Genomic DNA, 19,591 nt, shown 5'->3' with positions numbered 1-19,591 from the left:
AAATAGCAGGCTTAGCGCTCAGTTTTGTAGCTTTTCAAACCCTGCAGTATCACTTCTTTTAAGAACCTCTAAATTAGCATTTAGCAAGATTAATGTAAAAACCATAAAATGTCATATGGAGTTCCCAGGAAAGTTGCCCATGCTTTAATTGAACTAGGGGAATCAATAGATTGTTTTTCAGGTAACTTCAGTGCATATCGAAATAAATATCTGTTGCTGTTCCACAGTCTTTCTAAGTGTAGCCATGATCTGTATATGATGCCCAGGATTTTGAAAATAGGTCTATAATGCAGAGTTGTTAAATCATAGAAATTAGAGATGGAAAAGACCTATTCCATATTCCTGCCCATCTCCGTTCTATGCAAAGTTGTTTCCTATTGTATATTTTCTAGAACTCAGCTATGCTCCTAAATGCTGTTATCCTGACTTTATTCTCACAAGTCACCATGGTTTTCAGATGATCTGCCACTGATCAAACAGGAGAAAAGACTGCTAGAGCATTGGTTGCAGAAGTCCTGTTCTGAGGCTAATGAATTGTGACAGTTATAAAAATTATTATATCATGGCTGTGCTGCAGGCAAAGAAAGATATCTTCCGCACGCCAGCATTCAGATCTGGTTAATGCAGGTTGTTTTCATCTGGGACAGTGTAGAGTATTTCTCAATGGGGAATTGGCAAATTATTTTGCAAATAAGATTGCTCAGCTTCAGACCAAACCATCTGTCTCCTTGGTAGTAGAGTATGGAAAATGCAGAATCAGAATGTCAGTTGGTGTTTCTCAGTGAAGTTCTGGGCAGGGCTGGCTCCAGCATTTTTGCCGCCCCAAGCACAAAAAAAAAAAAAAAAAAAAAAAGCCACGATGGCGATCGGCAGCAATTGGAAGGCAGGACCTTCGCTCCGAGAGGGAGTGACGGCCTTGCCGTCGAACAGCTAGACCTGCCGCCCCCCTCTTCTTTGGCCGCCCCAGGCACCTGCTTGCTATGCTGGTGCCTGGAGCTGGCCCTGGTTCTGGGACATGTGAGTTAGGTCCATGAACCTTTTTTGCTAATGAAGGCCAGTTCAGTTGAACTGCTGGTGCCCCCATTAGAGCTGTTGACTGTAATATGGGCAAAATTGCAACTTCTCTGTGAACACAGATCTGTAGTGAGAGTTGACTAACCCTTACTGGGCCACCAAGCCTTTGCCCTCAGTTTGAAAGATGAGCCTGATCTTTAAAGGTCAGCTGGAGCTATGTATGCACATCAGTGGGAACGGTGGCTGTTCAGCCCCTCTGACAATCAAGCCCAGTGTAAACAGATGCAGTGTATTGAATTCCACAACTGTTTGTTTCCCAATTCAGCCAAAGATAAAGGTCTTTGTTGTAATTCATTGTTACTAAACTGAAAGTGGCAAAAGTGTGATACTTCAGTGAGAGAGATATCACACTATGTTTGTGTTTCATTGTGTGTTAACCCCCCCTTCAACAGAGGAATCTTAGCCATCTCACACTGAATCACACTGTCACAGGCATATACAGACCTGGGTAGGAGGATCATGGACCCCCGTCAGTAAGAACAATAATTTACAATTTGTATCGGATGAGAAGTTCCCTGGGGGGCAGAGAATCCCAACAACACTTATTACTTACCGTGTTTTCTTTGGTGGATTGAGTGTGGTTTTTCCATGATATCACTTGCTGAAATATTGAGCAGTCTTTATTTAAACCTGTGTTTTTTCCATAAAAAATGTCCAACAATACGTCTGGTATAATATAAGTAAAGACATATTTGGTACTGGTATTGCTCAAATACGTTAGGATTTTTTCCTAATCCTCTAGGTGTCTAAAAATATACAAACATTATGAAGTCAGCACATCAAAAGTTTCCAGGCAAGCCTTTGGAGATCTAAAACCTGTTTGTGAAGTGACATTCTTTCTGCTACAGAGAGAAATTTATTGAAAAGAAATCAAAGGAGTAACGGTTTGTAATAAAGAAACATGTTTGTGGTTCTAGAACGTAATGCTCCATGCTTCTCTCAAGGCTTGCTTGTGGCAGAAAACACATCTTGTCCATTTTGTTTCAATAGCTCTATGCTACAGTGGAGCACAAGTGTAACTGACTTGCTCCTTGAAGGAAAACCATAGTCATTTCCCTCCGTTCAGCGGCAGGAACAGTCACACACTCTAGAAGATCTTCTCACTCTACCAACTGTAAATAGTCTTTACCCATTGGGGTCCGTGGGTGGGATCCCTGAAAGTACTTAGATGCCTAAGTATCTGTTTTGGCTCCTTTACAATCCATAAACCTTCCACCAGACCCCATAGGCTCTTAATGTCACTCAGCATGTAAGTTTTCAGGGTAAAAGTTCCCCAGATGTCTGTGTTTCTACATCTGAGCATGTGCACTGTTGCCCCTCTATATCTCACACCTAAGCCCCAGAGTGATCCACAAATCAGGGGAAGACAGGCATTCAGCCACCTGACTTGCATGCAGGGTCCGATTTGGGAGGGGCCATTTGAGCATGCCTACCGGATCAGGTCCCATTCAAAATTCAGAAGGAGGAAGTGCTGCTGCCACCCATCATAACTTTTAGCCCTGTGGTTAGAGCACTCATCTGGAAAACCCAGGCTCAATGCCACCCTCTCTACCAGATGAGGGAAGAGGATTTGAACAGGGGTCTCTCACCTTTCAGGAGGGTGCTCACACCACTGAGCTACAGGATATTCTGATGTAGGGGTCCCTCCATCCCTCCTGTTGAAGCTGTTCCACTATGGATAAATAATGAAAGAGTGGTTGGAGCAGGGAGACTGGACTGGGGTCTCCAACCTTCCCAGTAGGTGCCCTAACCACTGGATTACAGAATCATTCATTCTCTATCTGTGTCTCTGTCTGTGGCCCAATGAGTATTTAAGAATTTATCCACAGTGGAACTGTCATTGGCTCAGCAGTCCAACACTCGGGAAGGCTCTGGGCTTCCTGTCCACACCTCACTATTTCTCATGTGCCCCATAAGACTTAGATACAATGTAACCTGTCACACTTAAATCTCACTAATCTCTAGCTCCTGGATGGGGAAAGTGAGTGGGTGAATATAAATTTTTATCTGAATATTATTTTCACAGAAGAACAATTACAGGTATATTTTAACTTCTCTGAATAAATTTCCCATATAATCCTCACACTTAATATGATTATCCTATTTGTATGCCGGTATCATTTCTGTATCTGAAGTTAGGAATATTGACTATGTATCAATTACAAGTGGGTTTACACCTGGGGAATGCCCACCGGACAGAATGCAATCAGTCTGGATGGGCCATTAGGGAGAACAATAGGTCTTTAAAGATGCTAATCTCCCACCTTCCTGAGAAGTTTCCTGGGATGCTACAAACAACCTTTGACTCATGGCTGCTTTGACACTGCAGGGTCATGTGATCATGTCACCTGGTACTGGACTCCATGATAGAATATCAGTGTTTTTCCACTGTGAGGTGGGACCACACTGGAAAACAAAGGGTTCCCACCATATATAAAACCTATTTAAAATCAAGGAGTGACTTAATCAGTGTTCATTCTCTACCGAATCCGCACCCAGGATGACTGCTGGAAACATCTAAGAAACAAAGACAAAGGATGGGGGGGGGGGGGGGGCGGAAGAGAAGGACTGAGCCTAGGCTGGGAAGGTGTCTGGCCTGTGAAAGAAATACCTGGAGTTTTAAGCTGCAGGCAAGAGCAGCTTGCCTTCAAGAACCTCTGCAATTTGTCTAAAACAACATTTAAGGTAAGAAATTACTACTTGTAATTAGTTTCTTTAGTGTATTAAGCTTAGCTTGTGTGTTTGTTTTATTTGCTCAGTAATATGCTTTGATCTGTTTGCTAACTCTTATAATCACTTAAAATCTATCTTTTGTTGTTAATAAACTTGTTTTTGTTTTCTCTGAAACCAGTTTGTGGAATTGGGGGGCAAAAAGCTGTGCACATCTTCTTCCACACTGAGGGAGGGAGCGAATTTCATGAGCTTATGCTGTATAGTTCTCTGTGCAATGCAAGACAATGCAATTTGGGGCTTACACTCCAGAAGGTGTTTGCACTTGAGTGCTGGGCAATTCCCTGAGTCCTCCCATGCAGTACTGATTTCAGTGTCTGTGTCTTTCTGCAGCTGGGTGTGTCCCTACCTGTGTGTGTGCTGGAGGATGCTTGAGGGCCTGGCTCAGCAAGACAGTAAAGGAGCCCAGGTTGGTGGAACAGGTGGGCTCAGTGGTACCCCAGTACATCAGGTGGCACCCTGGGTGTGTGGAGGGGAAACCTGTCAGTCTGCATAAGTAAAGAAAAACAGCACAATGCAGTCAGTCACACAAGTCTTTCTAAGGAACCAAATGGCATGCCCAAATTATAAAATCAAAAGATAAAGGGAAGAATCAATTAAACTAATTGATATAATAGGTCACCTCCAGAAGAGAAAAGGTTTTGTTGAGAATAGCAACATGACTTCTAAGCAAAACACATGTATTTTAATATGTAAGAGGAATAAAATAACTCCAAGCCAATCAATATATGATCATACAGAGATTTCTTTAACAAATAACAGAATTGAAGATAGGTGCTTTTGAAAATGTTACCCAAGTGAGTGCATGGCCCATTTTTAGAAGTGATTTATGCACTTGGGTCCAGATTTTTAAAGGTGGGTAGGTATTGATGCACTCAAAATTGCGAAGTGATTTAGATGGTTAAATTATATTTTCAAACATGACATAGGCACTTAGGAACCTAAGTCTCAGTGAAAATCAATTGCATTTGGGCTTCTAGATATGTTTAGTCATACAAGTTATTGGGCTCAATACAGGGTAACTGGGTGAAATGTAATGGCCTGCGAAACACAGGAAATTAGATTAAGTGATCTAATGGGCCATTTTGGTCTAAAAAATCTATGAATCTGAGAAAGTACAAAGTCTGTATCAGATGGGAGAGTGCCACCAACTGATTCACCATTTGGTGCTGCAGACAAGGTAATAAGTGCTCCTTTCTTGGAGCTGATCAACAAACTGGTCCAAGCCCCAGATTAGCCTGGACTGGGTGTAAAAAACTATGCTGCAAAGCCATATTTGAGTTACTGTGTCTTCTCTGATGCTGTACTCTTCCATGTGTGTCACTAGGACTTCTGAGGGCATACCCCAAGGTTCTTTCTGCTGCAGTAAGATGAGTTGCTCAATCATTTCCCCCCAGTGAATTGTGGGAGAATTTATCCTTCTGGGCACAAAGGGGAATTGTGGAATATCACTGGAGGACTATCAGCACTGGAATGATTTAGCCTGTGTCCTCAGTGCTAAACGGCTGGATTACCAGCCCAAATGGAAGCTGCACTCGGGTTTTCACCTACAGCCTCAAATAAGACAGCTAGCCCAGGTTGAAAGTGTTATTAAAAGTGGGTGAGTGAGTTTTGTGTGTGTGTGTGTGTGTTGGGGGAGGGGAGGGAAGCAGTTGGGGTAACAGGAGTTAAGTGCCCAAGTTAACTCCACAGTGAAGAGACACCCTAAATACTGGCCCAGCCTATCCTTGCTTAGTTTATGTCATCACAACACAAGATGTTACAATTTATGCTAGGTATGGAGGGAAATGTAGTGTTGTACCTAGTACAATAAGGTTAAGAATTCTAGGATCATCCTAGTATTTAAAATACCAGGTCACTTCAGAAAAGGGTAAAAGGTAAATTCTGAATACTGTTGAATCCTGCTGGTTTTTGGCCTCAAACCCCAAACTTTAGCAAAACAGAACACACACACACACACACACACACACACACACACACACACACACACACACACACACACACACTCTGACATGTTCTGGAGTGTGAACATTGCAAGAATGCAGATCAAGCACATCAATCTTGCTGGACCAGTGCCTACAAAATTCATGGTGTGAATAGAGAACAAGTTAATTGCTCCTACTGTACCTGGATCTAAATAGACAGAGGAATACATCAGAAAAATCTGTTTCCCATGCAATGAGTTTCTCAAAGCTGTCTAGGGGGACTTTGATACACATCTTCCATTAATATGTTTAAAATTAATGGAAGATGAGTCTAAATCCCCTAAACTGTTTTGAAAATCTAAGTCAAGAGCTGATCAGCTAAACTCTCATGTCATCCACATCTGCTTAGACAAGTTCTGTTGGCATGAAATTTGGTTGTATGGAGAAAGATCAAGATGTGAGGATCTCCATTATTAAGATTTCACTGAAACATGATTAATTAGATATAGGTTTTAATTGATGTTAAAGGTTGGCTGTAATTGCTGTCTATCTGGGGGAGGGAGGAGATTTGGGGTTTAAGTGAAAAAATAATCTACACTTTGGTGGAAGCAGGTGGGTCCGTATTTGGACTTTTCAAGTTCTTGTGTATCAGGATGTACTAGAGGCTAGATTTTCATAATACATGTAGTAGACTGTGCAGGTTTGTGGCCAAAAAAAAAAAAAAAAAGGTTGGGTCTGGCAACATCTACATGCCAGTTATTTGTGTTTTGCTTTGCTCATGCAGCAGAATGTGTTGAAGTTTCTGATGTAGGATCCAGGAGATGTACTATTGGTTTTGATTGGCCAATATCCTCCCGATTGTACAAAGACTGTGGAATTTAGTGAACTGAAATTAAAAAGGAGAGGGATCCAAGTAACAGGTATATTTTCCCAGTGCTATTGGGTGGAGATGCACCAGGGTCATCATTTTCCCACTAATGCAAGGTGCAGCGGTACTTGTTGTTCTTTAATAACGTATTGTACACTTTGTGTTGTGGAAGGGGGCAAAAATTGATCCAGGTTTTTATGGTGCTTTTTTTGTCTATATCAGAGTCAGGTGTGTGTGTGTGTGTGTGTGGTAGGAATGGCTAAACTTATTCCATGGAATTTGGGGTGCGAGGGCCAAAAATTGGACGGCTCAGGCAGGATCCCTGGGTCAGATCCATTTGTGTGTGTGTGTGGCACATGCTCCAGGCTGCCTGCGGGTCCAGCTCTTTACCTTTTCCTGGTCTCTTTAATCTCTACCTTCTAGAGTTTCCCATTGTCACCTAGAAGCACAGGAATTCAAAAATTCCAGCAACAGACCCTTTCATCCAGCTCCGCCCCTAATCAGCCTGGGATTTAATAACACACTGGGGGTGGGACGGAGAGGGCAGATTGAAGGAAACTGTCAGAGCAGACAGGAAAGTCCCGGACCGATGGCTGCTGCCACCTCTTGATAGATGCTGTATGGGTACGGCCTGTGTTCTGACTTCGCCGCTGTCTCAAGGGTTAAGGGGCGGGTATATAATTCACTCGCCCGGGCGCTAACTGGAGCGCTTTCGTGGGATCTTCAGAGAGAGAGAGGGTGCATCCCCGTAACTCCCTCCCTCCGCGTCGATGCTCATTTCTCCAGCTGGCACAGGAGCGTGAGCTGCTCCTCCCTGATTGTTAGCTGCGCGGTGCCCTCCTTGGACTGGAAAGGCTGCAAGCCTGAGGCTGTCAGTCAGGAAGGGGGCAAAGCAGGGAAACTTCGATCGCCGCTGGGAGCTCATCTGTGTGCCTCTGCTCCACCGAATGACTGGTGAGTACAGGGGCTTCTGCTTGGGACAAGCCAAAGTCCCCCAGTTTTTAAGGTCTGCTGCGTGGTGGGCTCAGATTTGCATTTAGCGCGCCCTTAAAACCCACCACCACAGTCTGTTATCACCTGGTGCCGTGTAACTGAGCTTTCCCATCAGCTGAGCTGTTGGGAGTCGTGGATTTTTAAAAAATACTTTGATTCTTCATAATCTTGCCCGCGGAGTGCTGAAATCCACCCCCGCCCGCCTGCCTCCCTAGCCGGTGATTTCAACGCAAATCCATATTTTTAGGCGCTCTGTTGCACAACTGGGGATGCCCTGGCGGCTCCCAGCGCGGGAGCGTCTCTCTCCTGCCGAGCGTGGCACTTTGGGTTCGTTGCCGGGCAGGTTTGTTAAATGCCAGCTGAAGAAAAGTCTCCCTGGGGCTGGGGGAAGTGCTGAAGTCCGGCGCAGCTGTGGCTCTCCGCACGGGATTGAAACGGGGAGCAATTAGAGCAGGCACTGAGCTCCTCCGGAGCTGGGGGGCAGATCCTTCCTTCCCTAGCCTGGAAGGTAGGCAGGTAAGTGCTGGGAAGGGACCCTGGGAGGGGGGTACTGTTGCCTGCTGGTGTGGTCCCAGATCGTGTTGTGCTACCGGATAATTTACATCGGGGGGGAGGACCTGACTCCCCTCCTCTCCCCCCATCGCTGATTAGATGCTTTCTGCTGATCCTGGAACGATGAAGAGAGGCTGAGAAGGAGCTCAGAGCAGTGCACTCTTCTGTTTACAGCCAGCCACATGTGCTTTCTATTTGATTCTTTTCATTCGCATCTGCAAAAATCCCACAAACTCCGCTGCCAGGATTATTCTGTGGCCTAAATGTCATTTACGGGAATTATTCTCTTGGCTCTAAAACGTGCCCACGGACAGCTCCCTCCTCGCGTTGAAATAACATTAAGATTTTCACACGTCTACATCAGGCTGACTCTGGGAGCTGAGACTGTATTTCCAATAGATCTTCCCACAGGCCTTAGAGTAGAAAAAGGGCACAACAGGTTTTTAGTCCGAATTGTTTCTTTATTCAAAAAAAAAAAAAAATCAATATCCTAAGCAGATACATTCTGTGACAAAGTGCTTTAAGGATGTATGTTGTATAGCCTTAGTTACCGTTAAAAAAAAAATCTCTAAAAGCTGTAGTAAATGGGTGCGGCTCTTGGGTCAATAGCGTACCCAGGAAATTAATACATATGTGTATGGAAATTGAGAGCACAGGAAACAATGGTTTGAAAGAAAGTGTTACAGTTTAATGGCTCAGACTCTCTATCCTTTCACTAAAAAATGGATTTTCCAGACAACTGATTATTGGCTAAATCCATCATGGTTCACAGATCATTGAATCAAAAGATTGCAACAGTTATTACCATCTTTTCAGCAGCAGTTAGGCACTAGCACACATGTAGGCTGGGTTCATATAATTAAAATTTCTCTTGAAAGGTGGCATGAAAAAAGTTACCCTTCAAGCAGTGGGGAAGGGTGACTCAGTTGGTTCTAAAATAGGGCTGATGGTTCAGTGTTTAGGGGGCTAGCTAGGGACTCTGAATACCTGGGTTCAAGGCACCCTAGACTTTCTAGGTGACTTTGGGCAAGTCACTTATTTAGAGTCTCTTTGTGCTTCAGTGCCTCATTAGTAAAGTAGGGCTAGCAGTCTTTTCCTATCTGAGGAAGGGTGCTGTGAGGCTATATTCATTAAAGGTTTTGAGGTGCTCAGATATTAGATTAATAAGGGTCATAAGTACCTTATTCTTCTCAATCAGATATAATAAATTTTCCCATGCAAAAATGGTCAAAAGTGCTCCAAAGCTATTATGTTCTAATCCTTTACCAAATTTAGTTTTGAAGTTAGTCAGTTTTCAGTTATGTAAATATGGGAAAGTAAACAAGAAGTATTATTTGTTATGCTTTATTTGAATATAATACAATAACATTAATTAAAATAAATCTCTGAACAGTAAATTTGAACCTGGAAGTCCAGAACTATTGTGTCATGAACAGTGATGCTATATAGATTAAATCAACATGCATTTTTTATGCAAACAACAATTCTGGAAAATGGGATAAAATATATCTTAAAATTTCAGCTATCTGTGATTGAAAGAGATTTCTTTATATCTTGGTCTGTTGATCAAGTAGAAAATGTTCAAATGCTAACATAAATTTCCTCTCCTTTCTAATGGTAACAAAGTAATTGCAGTAAGAGAAAATTTCCCTGGATCAGTTATGATGGTTTTTTCCCCCCGTGCAAATGTTTAAAACAACACCATCATTACCACCCTGGCTTCTGGACAGAAAACAAAAGTTTTTCTAAAAAGAAGGAATAAGAAAACATGCAAAATCCATTGATTCTTTTGGTCACCTAACATGAAGCTGGCATGTAAATGAGCTACAATACACTGTACTGTATATCCAGTATCTATAGACACATTCAGTTCCCATAGATTTATTTTAAAATATAATAATAAAAATAATAGACCTTGGTAATTCTAAGAAGGTTTTAACTCTTACAGATGGTCAGGAATTTTTCAATAAAGTATTTTTTGTCAGAAATGCTGATTTGTGGAAACTGCAACTTTTTGTGAAAACAGAAGGTTTCTCAGCTCTACAATTGAAATTCTGGTAAAAAGCAGAGAGAGAGAGAAGCTCCTACTCACCTGGGAGACACACATTTGAGTCCTATTCCAAATGAGCCTGAGCATGGACTTAAACCTGGATCTTCTACATCCTAGATGTGTGACCTAATCACTGGGCTATTAAGTATCTGTCTCTTTTGTGTGAGTGGTTGTTTTTGTGAAAAATTTCAAAAGGTTTAGGTTTCATTCCAATGCAGAATGAAAGATGTTGAAACCTCAAAATTTTCATGAAACAGAACTTTTATTTTTCAGCCATCCCTACTAACTCAATTTTCAGTCTGTAGACTATACTAATTGTTCCAACAGTCTGAGCAGAGAATAAAATCCCTTTTGGGTTTAGCAGTGTCAGTGTAAGAATATGAAGATCTGTGTATTGACTTGTTTATGTCTTCAAAGCTTTTAGCTGCTAACAAAAAAATCTTGATGAAGTGTTTGAGCAGATCAGAAATCCCAAAAGCAGAGATAAAATAAGGACTATTTCTTGTTTACTTCTGTTCATTGCAGATACCTTGGGGTTCAAGCTGATCCAGTTTTTTCATTTGAATTGCTAATATCCCTTTTGAAGTGGTGAAATAATTGACTACAGTGTCTGTCTATATTCTGTTGTTTATGAAATGCTGCATCGTAACTGATGAAAGCTTCTTTAAAAAACAAACAAACCTAAATTAAAACATTCCTAGAAAGATGCAAGTAATTTCCAAAAACCAATCCTTTAGTGCACCATAAGAATGAAAGTTTTAATCTTATGCTTTCTATTCCATGTAGGTTGGAATATGCATACCACTCCAGTTTAATTAAGTTTAATCATGTCATAGCAGTTACAAGTTCATGCAGGTTAGGCTTTTTCACTCCGATGTGCTATAAAAACAGAAATGATCTTTAAGAAATCCAGACAAACTCAAAGAAAGATATTGATGTGAACCATAGAATCCAAAGATAGAAAAGACTTGTTAGGTCATCTAGTTATCTGCCTGTCAGTACAAAAATGTCCCCTATTGTCCATTTATTGATAGACTAGTATAATTACCTCTTTCAAACAAGATTTGAACCCCACATTTGGTTAATGAATCATTCATGAGCAAGTCTGATTTTCATAAATGTTTGTGCTCAGGGATAAGTTAGAAAAAGCAAAGGTATATGTATTCTTGTAATCTCTGCCTACAAGAGATGTTTCTCATAGTAGATGGTGGAGATGTTCAAAATATTATTATGCATGCTTTCTGTACTCCTTGGGCATGGCTTGCCCTCAGTGGGACCCAAATACACCCAGGGACTCTGCAGGTCTCTCTGGGTTTGGCTTCTCCTTGATGGGACTCAAGGGCCCTGTTTGGCTCTTCTTGGCTGAGGCTCCTTGGGTATGAATCCTTGATGAGGGTGGATGGAGAAGACAAAAAAATGACAGTAACCTCCCAACTCTCTCACCCATGACACAATGAGCTGTCACAGAGTAGATTGTGAAGATCTTCCTAACTTGAACCTTTCCCTCCCCCCCTTTTTTTACATGATTTGAGGAACAGTGAAATAGTTAACAATGTTAATTTTTAAAGTATTAGTATTGGGCAACAGAGTTAGCACCCATTGAAATGAATAGGGCAGATCACAGCTCTTAGACTTATTGTTTCAGTTTTTACAAATGTAGGCAGAGGTTATAGCATCAGTGAGATTCAGGTCATGTTTCTGAGACTCTCTCAGCTAGACTTTTTTTTTTTTTTTTTTTTTAAAGTAAGCTTAGATTCTGGAGAACAAGAAGTCAGCATGAAATAAATGCAGGCATGCCCAAATGCAAGGTACTAAGCCCATTCTGGGCCCTATATGTACTATTCAAAAGTACATTGTTGTGCTCAACGATTTTCATCCTACAGAGTATTCGTGAACTGATTGCTTCTACTGTTTGCTGTTCAACACTGATGTTTTGTGAATGGTGGTATTCTATTCCCTGGATTATTAAAACCCTTGAAATGGGAGACCAACACCAAGCACAAAAAAATAAACAAACAAAACCCTTCCAGCACAAATATTTGGATAAATGAACATTTGTGCTAAAATTTGTGAAACTACTTGAATTTGTATTTTCATGAGTATGTGGTGGTTAGCAATGAGTATTTGGACAACTAATCAAATGGCCCTCCAAGGATCATAGCAAACCAAACATGACAATTTATTTGTGAACATTTTCACAAATCAGTTTGCTTACGAAACACAGCTGGTCAAATAATGTTTGGTACAGTTTAGCTTTAAACAGATGAAGCAACATCTCTTGAAGATTACTCAACAAGCTAATAGCTTTCTTTTAAAAATCTTTCCTGTTTAAGTTTTCCTTTTGTTAATTTCATCCCATCACTCCTAGTTATGCTACTTTTTTTTATTATGCTCAATCTTCTCTTCCTTCGAGTTCAGTGTCATCAAAGATTTGTAGAGTTTGGTTATTCCTCCTCTTCCCAGTAGTCATCTTAGCACTCCAGTTTGCCAGAATTATCTTAACAATGAGATTCCAAGAAATGAACACCATGTTCCATGTGCAGTTGTACGACAGGCTCACAGAGGGGGCCTATTACTTACTTGATTGATACTTCTATGGATGGGGGGCCAAAGTTGGACTAACTTTTTTGTTATCTCTTATTTACTGTGGTCAGAAAGTCAACATTCATAAATAGTTACTGCTCAGTGTTATTTATGAGAACATAACATTTCCCTATATTTTGAATAGGAAATAACTGTGGTATCTCATTTGCCACTGTGTAATAACTGCAGATAAATGTTGACTTTTAAAAGGTAATCCCTTTTATTTAATCTCTACTATCATCATTTCTTTTATCATTACTGCCTTCCATACTTCCCCCTCCAAGTCAATACTTATGTTTGGAGTATTTTTTGTCAAATGTATCCGCTTGGGTTTTTGAAAGCTGAATCTCATTTTGCAACACTGGAAGTATCCTCATTTGAAGTATGGATAACCCATAATTCTGAATAAGCATGCTTTAAATAACATTAAGATTTCTGTCATGATAATTGTAGTTGATAAAATAAAACTTGGTTAGTCATTTTGCTGTGAGAATAATATATAAATAAAAACTAAATATTTCCCCTGTCATACTGTTTAAATATGAATATGTAGTACTATAGTAAAATGCAACAATGAATTCACACTAATCCTGGCTCTTTTGGGTAATGTTGATCACTAATTTGGCTTCAGAACCACTGAGGTCTGAGTATCACTGGGATAGTAAGTTCATTTGCTAATTTCTTTAATATAGTAGAATATATATCATCTGAACTTGCCCTTTGTGTGTGTGTGTGTGTGTGTGTGTGTGAGAGAGAGAGAGAGAGAGAGAGAGAGAGAGAGATGAAAAATAGTTTACTATAGAATAGAGGCTATTTTTTAAAAAATATTGATCTGCACCAAAAGTGCATTAAGCTTTTCTTAACATGCATTAAAAATGATTTAAATATTATCATCTGTGTTTGTTCACTAAATACTCAAACTACCAGCTGTGCTTGTACAATAATTAAACTTGATCTTATTCTCCTATGACACTAGTGTTACACTAATGAGGGGAGAATCAGGCCCACTTCTTAAAACTATTTTGAGTGGACTATGAGAAGAATATCCATACACATAACCATTTGTTCTGTTTCATCTTCTTGTACTTAGATAGCTGTAGCCAAAATTTTTCCTCCTTTTTAACTAGTTGGATCTTCTGACAGGTGTCTGGTCAATTAGTACTGTACAGTACAGATACTCTGCATTCACTACGTAGAAGAAGGTATAAAAAAAGCAAGTCAATGTTTTTACGAACTAAAGCAGATATATGACTTCCTTTTAAATCAAGCATGAATGGATCTAAATATGCATACATCAAGAGCAGATTCTGAAAATGGAACTCGGGCAGACTGATGCTAGCAAAGACATCTGAGTTCACCATCAATCAGGGTTGTTCTACCTAGCTTGTCAAACATGGTGAGTGCTGAGCATATGCAAAGGAAACGTGTCTGGATATGAGAGTATAATATATATACTACAGATCTTCCCTTGATGATCTCCTGGACACTTGTAATTCAGTACCAGATCATGCTACAAAGACACAACCCACAGCAGGGGGTGGCATGTTGCTGCATTACCTTGGGAGAATCCCAGGGAAGAAATCATGGCTCAGGGATCCACAATTCCCTCTCTGTTCCTCCCTTAATCCAGTGGGACAGTATTTGCTGCTTACCTGTGCCAAATCTCTTCCCCCTCTGTATCCCATCTCTGCTGGCCAGTGTATTGGGGATGCAGAGCCAAGGTGCCACTCCTTCCCTTCCCACTGCTTGCCCATCTGCTCCAGGAGTGAGGGTAGAGGAATAATGGGTACATAGCATCCGGTTTTGCCTAAGCATCCAGATCCAAGTCTGCACAGAGACATAAAGAGGGTTAATTTATGCCACCATATAGCCCTGCTAGAGTGCTATATCATTTTACATTATTTGTGAATTCAAATAATTTAGCATTGTTGATATGATGGAACTTATTAGATAAGATAAGGAACTGCATACTAAAAATGAAAATGTGTAAGATTGAAATCAAAGAGGAAGTAAATCTTAGTTTGCGTGCTGGGAACATAGGTTGTGGCTGTGGTGGAACACTTGAATGTGAATGAGTTTGAGACAGAGATATAAATATTTGCTGTGACATAATGAAAGTTCAGAAAAGGAAACCACTTATATGCTTGCTAGAAAGGTTTAATTTGGAATATATTTGTATATGAGATTATATTCGTATACATTACAGAGAATACCTGATGATGTGGTACTGAATGAACTTGTGATGACCATATTGCTTAAAAGGGATAAAGCCATGATTGAGTTATTCAGCTGATACTAAATGGGTGCCAATGAAATTTTCATATCACACCATTATGAAATTCACCTCTCTGCATTGAGCCAATGCACCATTTAAGTCCAGCTTAAGCCCTCTTTGCTATCAGTATTATTCAGTCCTGTGGTAGGGAAATAGGGCCTGTGGATATTTAGGATTTCTTCACTAAATCATATCTGCTCAGACAGAATTGCAGCCTTTAGTAGCTGTGAGATATTTCACCCTCATTAATAAGTGTTTTATGACCCAGAAAAGGTTAACATTAAAATGAGCCTATAATTATAGTCTTCGTCCTTTGCAACAATCTAGCTTTGGTTCTTTGGCATATGTACTGTGCTGTGCATATAGTATAAGCAATTAGTAAGTACAGGTAACAAGGCTGAATCGTACAGTCCGTGCTCAGCTAAAACTCCCATTGACGTCAATGGGAGTTTCCATTGAATAGGAATTGTGGGATTAGGTCTGTAACTATTTGGAGAACTTAAAATGTATGTTGTTGTGGAAAGGATTCCTATGTCCAGTGACTGCTCATAGTAGTTTAGAGCTGAGCAGGAAAGGCAGCAGGAGAAAGGGGGAAGAATCTATCTAGAAATTGGGCTTTTCATCGGGCATGCATCTCTGAAAATAGTGTTTGGAACTCAGCTGGGGTTTCCTCAGTGGTACACAGTAAAGGCTGGATATTGACTGGCAATATCTTAGGGATGTATTCATGCTCCCCCAGGGCTTAACCAGATGTGAAATAGCTTTGTACTGAGCTGGCAGATGGTATGATCAGATTTTAAACAATCTTATAGTAGTTCATTTTCATCCAGGATATAGCTGGTGTGTTGAGGGCTTCTCTGCTTTGTCTACACTTAAGTCAATGTAAGTTACACCAGTGTTTCTCAAAGCTGGTCCGCCATTTATTCAGGGAAAGCCCCAGGTGGGCCGGGCCAGTTTGTTTACCTGCCGCGTCCACAGGTTCGGCCGATTGTGGCTCCCACTGGCTGCGGTTCGCCACTCCAGGCCAATGGGGGCTGCGGGAAGCAGCGTGGGCCGAGGGATGTGCTGGCCGCCCTACATAACTTAAGTCGACGTAGTTTACATTGACTTACTGTGGTGTCTATACTGCGCTATGCAGTGGGAGATGATTTCCCGTCAACATAGCTTCCGCCTCTCATTGAGCTGGATTACTGAAGTTGACAGAGTGCTCTCATATCTATTCATCGTGTCTTCACCTGATCTGCTAAATCGACCCTGCTAAATTGATTGCTGCAGCACCGATTTAGCGTGCAGTGAAGACAAGCCCTAAGCTAAACGATTTTGAGGCTGCCTTATAAACCTTCTGTGCCATTCTGGCTGGAGGAACAGCTCAGGGGTTGAGGAGTAAAATACACACTGATTATTGCTGTAAATAGTGCTGAATTTCTAACACCAATTCTTCCAACAACTAATATATGACATATAGTGAAAGTCCTATTTGGTGGAAGAAATGCAACAAAAAAATAAGATGAGTATCTCCCAACACTGTTGTTGTTTGGATTTCCTGTTTTGAGGGTTTACAGAAATTAATTTTTGTTACTTATATTTATTTAGTTTTATTCCTAGTGCCAACTATAATGTTAGTTCTCATTTTGAAAGCTATTTTTGCCTGTGCAATTATTTTTGGGCACAATTATAAGAATTAGATATTAACATGTTCACTCCCACAAATCAGGTAGGCTGATAAAGCCTCTCACATTTTCTTTCAGTTAAATACAGTACAAAATGATACCTGTAATATTAGAGGCTAAATTGAAGTACCGGAATATTTAAAAACGTAGCGTGTAATATTAGAAAGCAGTTCAGTACAGTTGCTAGAGTGAATAAGAGCAAGGACCACCTAAGTTCTATTCCTGGTTCATTATTTGGCCTTGGACAACTAGTCACTTATCCAGTCATATTGTCCCATATCCAGATTACTCCCATGTAGGGGGATGGAGGACATTGGTCCTTCTTGCGACTTACTGTAAATAAATGTACTGTACTTGTGCCTGCAAATCTGTGGATTGGTGTTTATCTGAATTTATTTAAAAACAAAATAATATTTTGTTGCACCACATTTTAGTTTTTGGATCTGCTAAATAAAAGAACCAAAAATAATTGGAACCAAAAGAAATTGTGTCATCTGTAATTTGCAGGAACTACTCAGAGTAAGCCTGCCCACTTTTTAGCCTGCCTGCTCTTCTCTCCTCAGGTCCTACATATAGATTGAACATCTACTGAAGCTGAGTTGGCACCTAAGATTAGCTATTTATTGCATCTCCAGGAGCCCTTGTTAGACCTTGGAACATAACTCCATTCCTGAAGCAGAGTCTCGGGATGACGACTAGAGTCCACAATCCTGGAACTCTGGCTCTTCCATTACCAATTTTTTCTCTGTAAAACATGATGGATTTTTCTCCAGAGAAGATCCAGTTTGCTGGAGTATAAATTCAGTGCCAGTCCTCTGCAAAATTGCTGTCCTACCACTAGATTACAATTGTCAGATATGGCTGAAATATGAAAAATGAGGGGGAGGTGTTATCTGGGGTTCTTTCAACCCAAAGCTCTTGGTAACTTTACTCTGTGCGAGGCGGTGTCAGGAAATAAATCAGGGGAGACACGGCCGTCCGACCGATAGATGGCTGGCACAAACAGGACAACACAAGAGTGCTTTCACTTAAAGCTAAACTTTACTAGTCTCAAGCACTTACACACGTCTGCAACAAGATTAGTAAAACACCCCCAACCCTTGATAATTTCCAAAGCTGAGTCTGGCTTTCGAGTGGCACAGTGGCAGCCCATCTGCCAGTGGGGAACACAAGATGCATCCAGAGGGAGAGACCAGTCCTGAAGAATCCCCCAGAGGAGTCCCCTTATTTATACATTAGTAATAGAATGACATGTCCCATAAAGAAACCGTGTTAAGTAAGCAGTTTCAAGCAAGAGGTTCCTTCTGATTATTTGATTAACCAGGTGTGGGTTTTTCCAGAACTTGCAGCCTTGAGACCTCAGTAGACATTCCTGGGGCATACCTTACTCTTTTAAAATGCATGTATCAGCAACTTCAACACAATTCTTATGAGGAAGGACGCAGGGTCAAGCTGCCCTTTCTGTGGCACCCCAAAACCCCCTCCCCTCCTGCCTTGGTCAAGCTGAGATTGCTGAATGGCCAATTTACAGCTTGCTGACGAGGCTGCTTTTTAACAATAAGCCATAGTGGTTTTAGGCACTTTACTGGTTTGCCAAAGTTTCCCCATACAGAGGGACTCTTTCTCTCTAGCGTAAGTGAAGATAGATGATAGAACTTTTAATAATATTTGATATACAACATTTTATATTGCCATAGCACCTAGGTATCTCAACCAGGTGGGGCCCCATTGTGCTAGAGAGATACTGTACAAAGAGTTAGTAAATGACAGCCCCTGCTCTAAGAGTTTACTGTGATATTTTCCAGGGGTATCCAGAGTTGTGATACACCTCATTACCATCTGCCCTTAGCATGAGGGAGCCTTGTATGTATCCTTAGTTTGGGTCAGCTTCCCACTCTACTGGCCACAGGCAACACAAACACTTTTCTCTAGGCCTGCTGCCACTCTACAGATTAGTGATTGGTACACCCCATCTCTTGAGCCTGGATCTCCCCTGGTCCACTGGACATTCACAGTTAGGGTGACCAGATGTCCTGATTTTATAGGGACAGTCTTGATTTTTGGGTCTTTTTCTAATATAGGCTCCTATTACCCCCCACCCTGTCCCGATTTTTCTCATTTGCTGTCTGGTCACCCTACTCGCAGTATTCACCGATCTGCTGCTCGTAAAGAAGCAGTACACCCCAGCTTACCAGTTCCACCTCAGATCACTGCTCTGCCTAACTTAACTCACACTGCACTTAGGTCTGTTTACAATGAAATAAGAATACATTTATTTAACAAAGCGCAGAGACTCAAGTAATGGAAGAAGTACTGGAAACAAATGGTTACATATATAATAACATCATAACATGTATTCTGGAGCCTAAACTTAATTAACAAGATTTTATCATGTCTTAGAGTATTGCCCACCCCAAATCCTTGCAGTGCTTTACAGCCAGGTTGGCTGTGACCCTCCTTTCATGACACCTGCACGCTATCAGCTTGCCTCCTAGGTGAAGGATTTTGTGTATTTCCTTGCACTCTAGAATATGCCAGAACAATAATTTGTAATTTATTCATGAACAGGACATCCTCCTGCTGTGTGTTTCAACCTGTACATTTTCTCTGTTGTAGATTTCAGTCTTTTATTCTGCCCCTGACTTAGTAGGCAAATAAGCCTCCATTGAGAGGCATACAATACACAAATGACCAGACAGGGAGATAGTTATCTGCTACCTCCTGCCCGAAAGGAACATTTCTGAGGTGTCTCACCTCCTGGCGATCTGCCTTAACTCTAAGGCTTTAAGAAGATAGTTTTTAGCATACATAAATAACTTCTTAAATATTATCTGTACATACATTTTGCAATGATTATGATAACCAGTGGGC

At 41.0% G+C, this 19,591-nt stretch overlaps 1 protein-coding gene across 4 annotated transcripts in view; it reads left to right on the top strand.

Moving 5' to 3' along the window:
- Nucleotides 1–4,174: 4,174 nt before the first annotated feature.
- The window catches only part of PKIB (cAMP-dependent protein kinase inhibitor beta), a 96,850-nt gene continuing 81,433 nt past the window's right edge, over nt 4,175–19,591 (top strand). The window contains exon 1 of one of the 4 annotated variants that reach the window (XM_054023442.1): nt 4,175–4,213. The gene's annotated coding sequence lies outside the window, so the exon portion shown is untranslated. Of the gene's footprint in view, nt 4,214–7,185; nt 7,552–7,995; nt 8,107–19,591 lie in introns of those variants that run through there. The other 3 variants (XM_054023440.1, XM_054023438.1, XM_054023441.1) reach the window with 3 other exon arrangements.

Source organism: Malaclemys terrapin, chromosome 3 (genome assembly GCF_027887155.1).
Source record: "Malaclemys terrapin pileata isolate rMalTer1 chromosome 3, rMalTer1.hap1, whole genome shotgun sequence".
NCBI classification, from domain to species: Eukaryota; Metazoa; Chordata; order Testudines; family Emydidae; genus Malaclemys; species Malaclemys terrapin.
The sequence above is the reverse complement of the archived record's forward strand: the minus strand, read 5'-3'. Positions and strand labels throughout refer to the sequence as shown.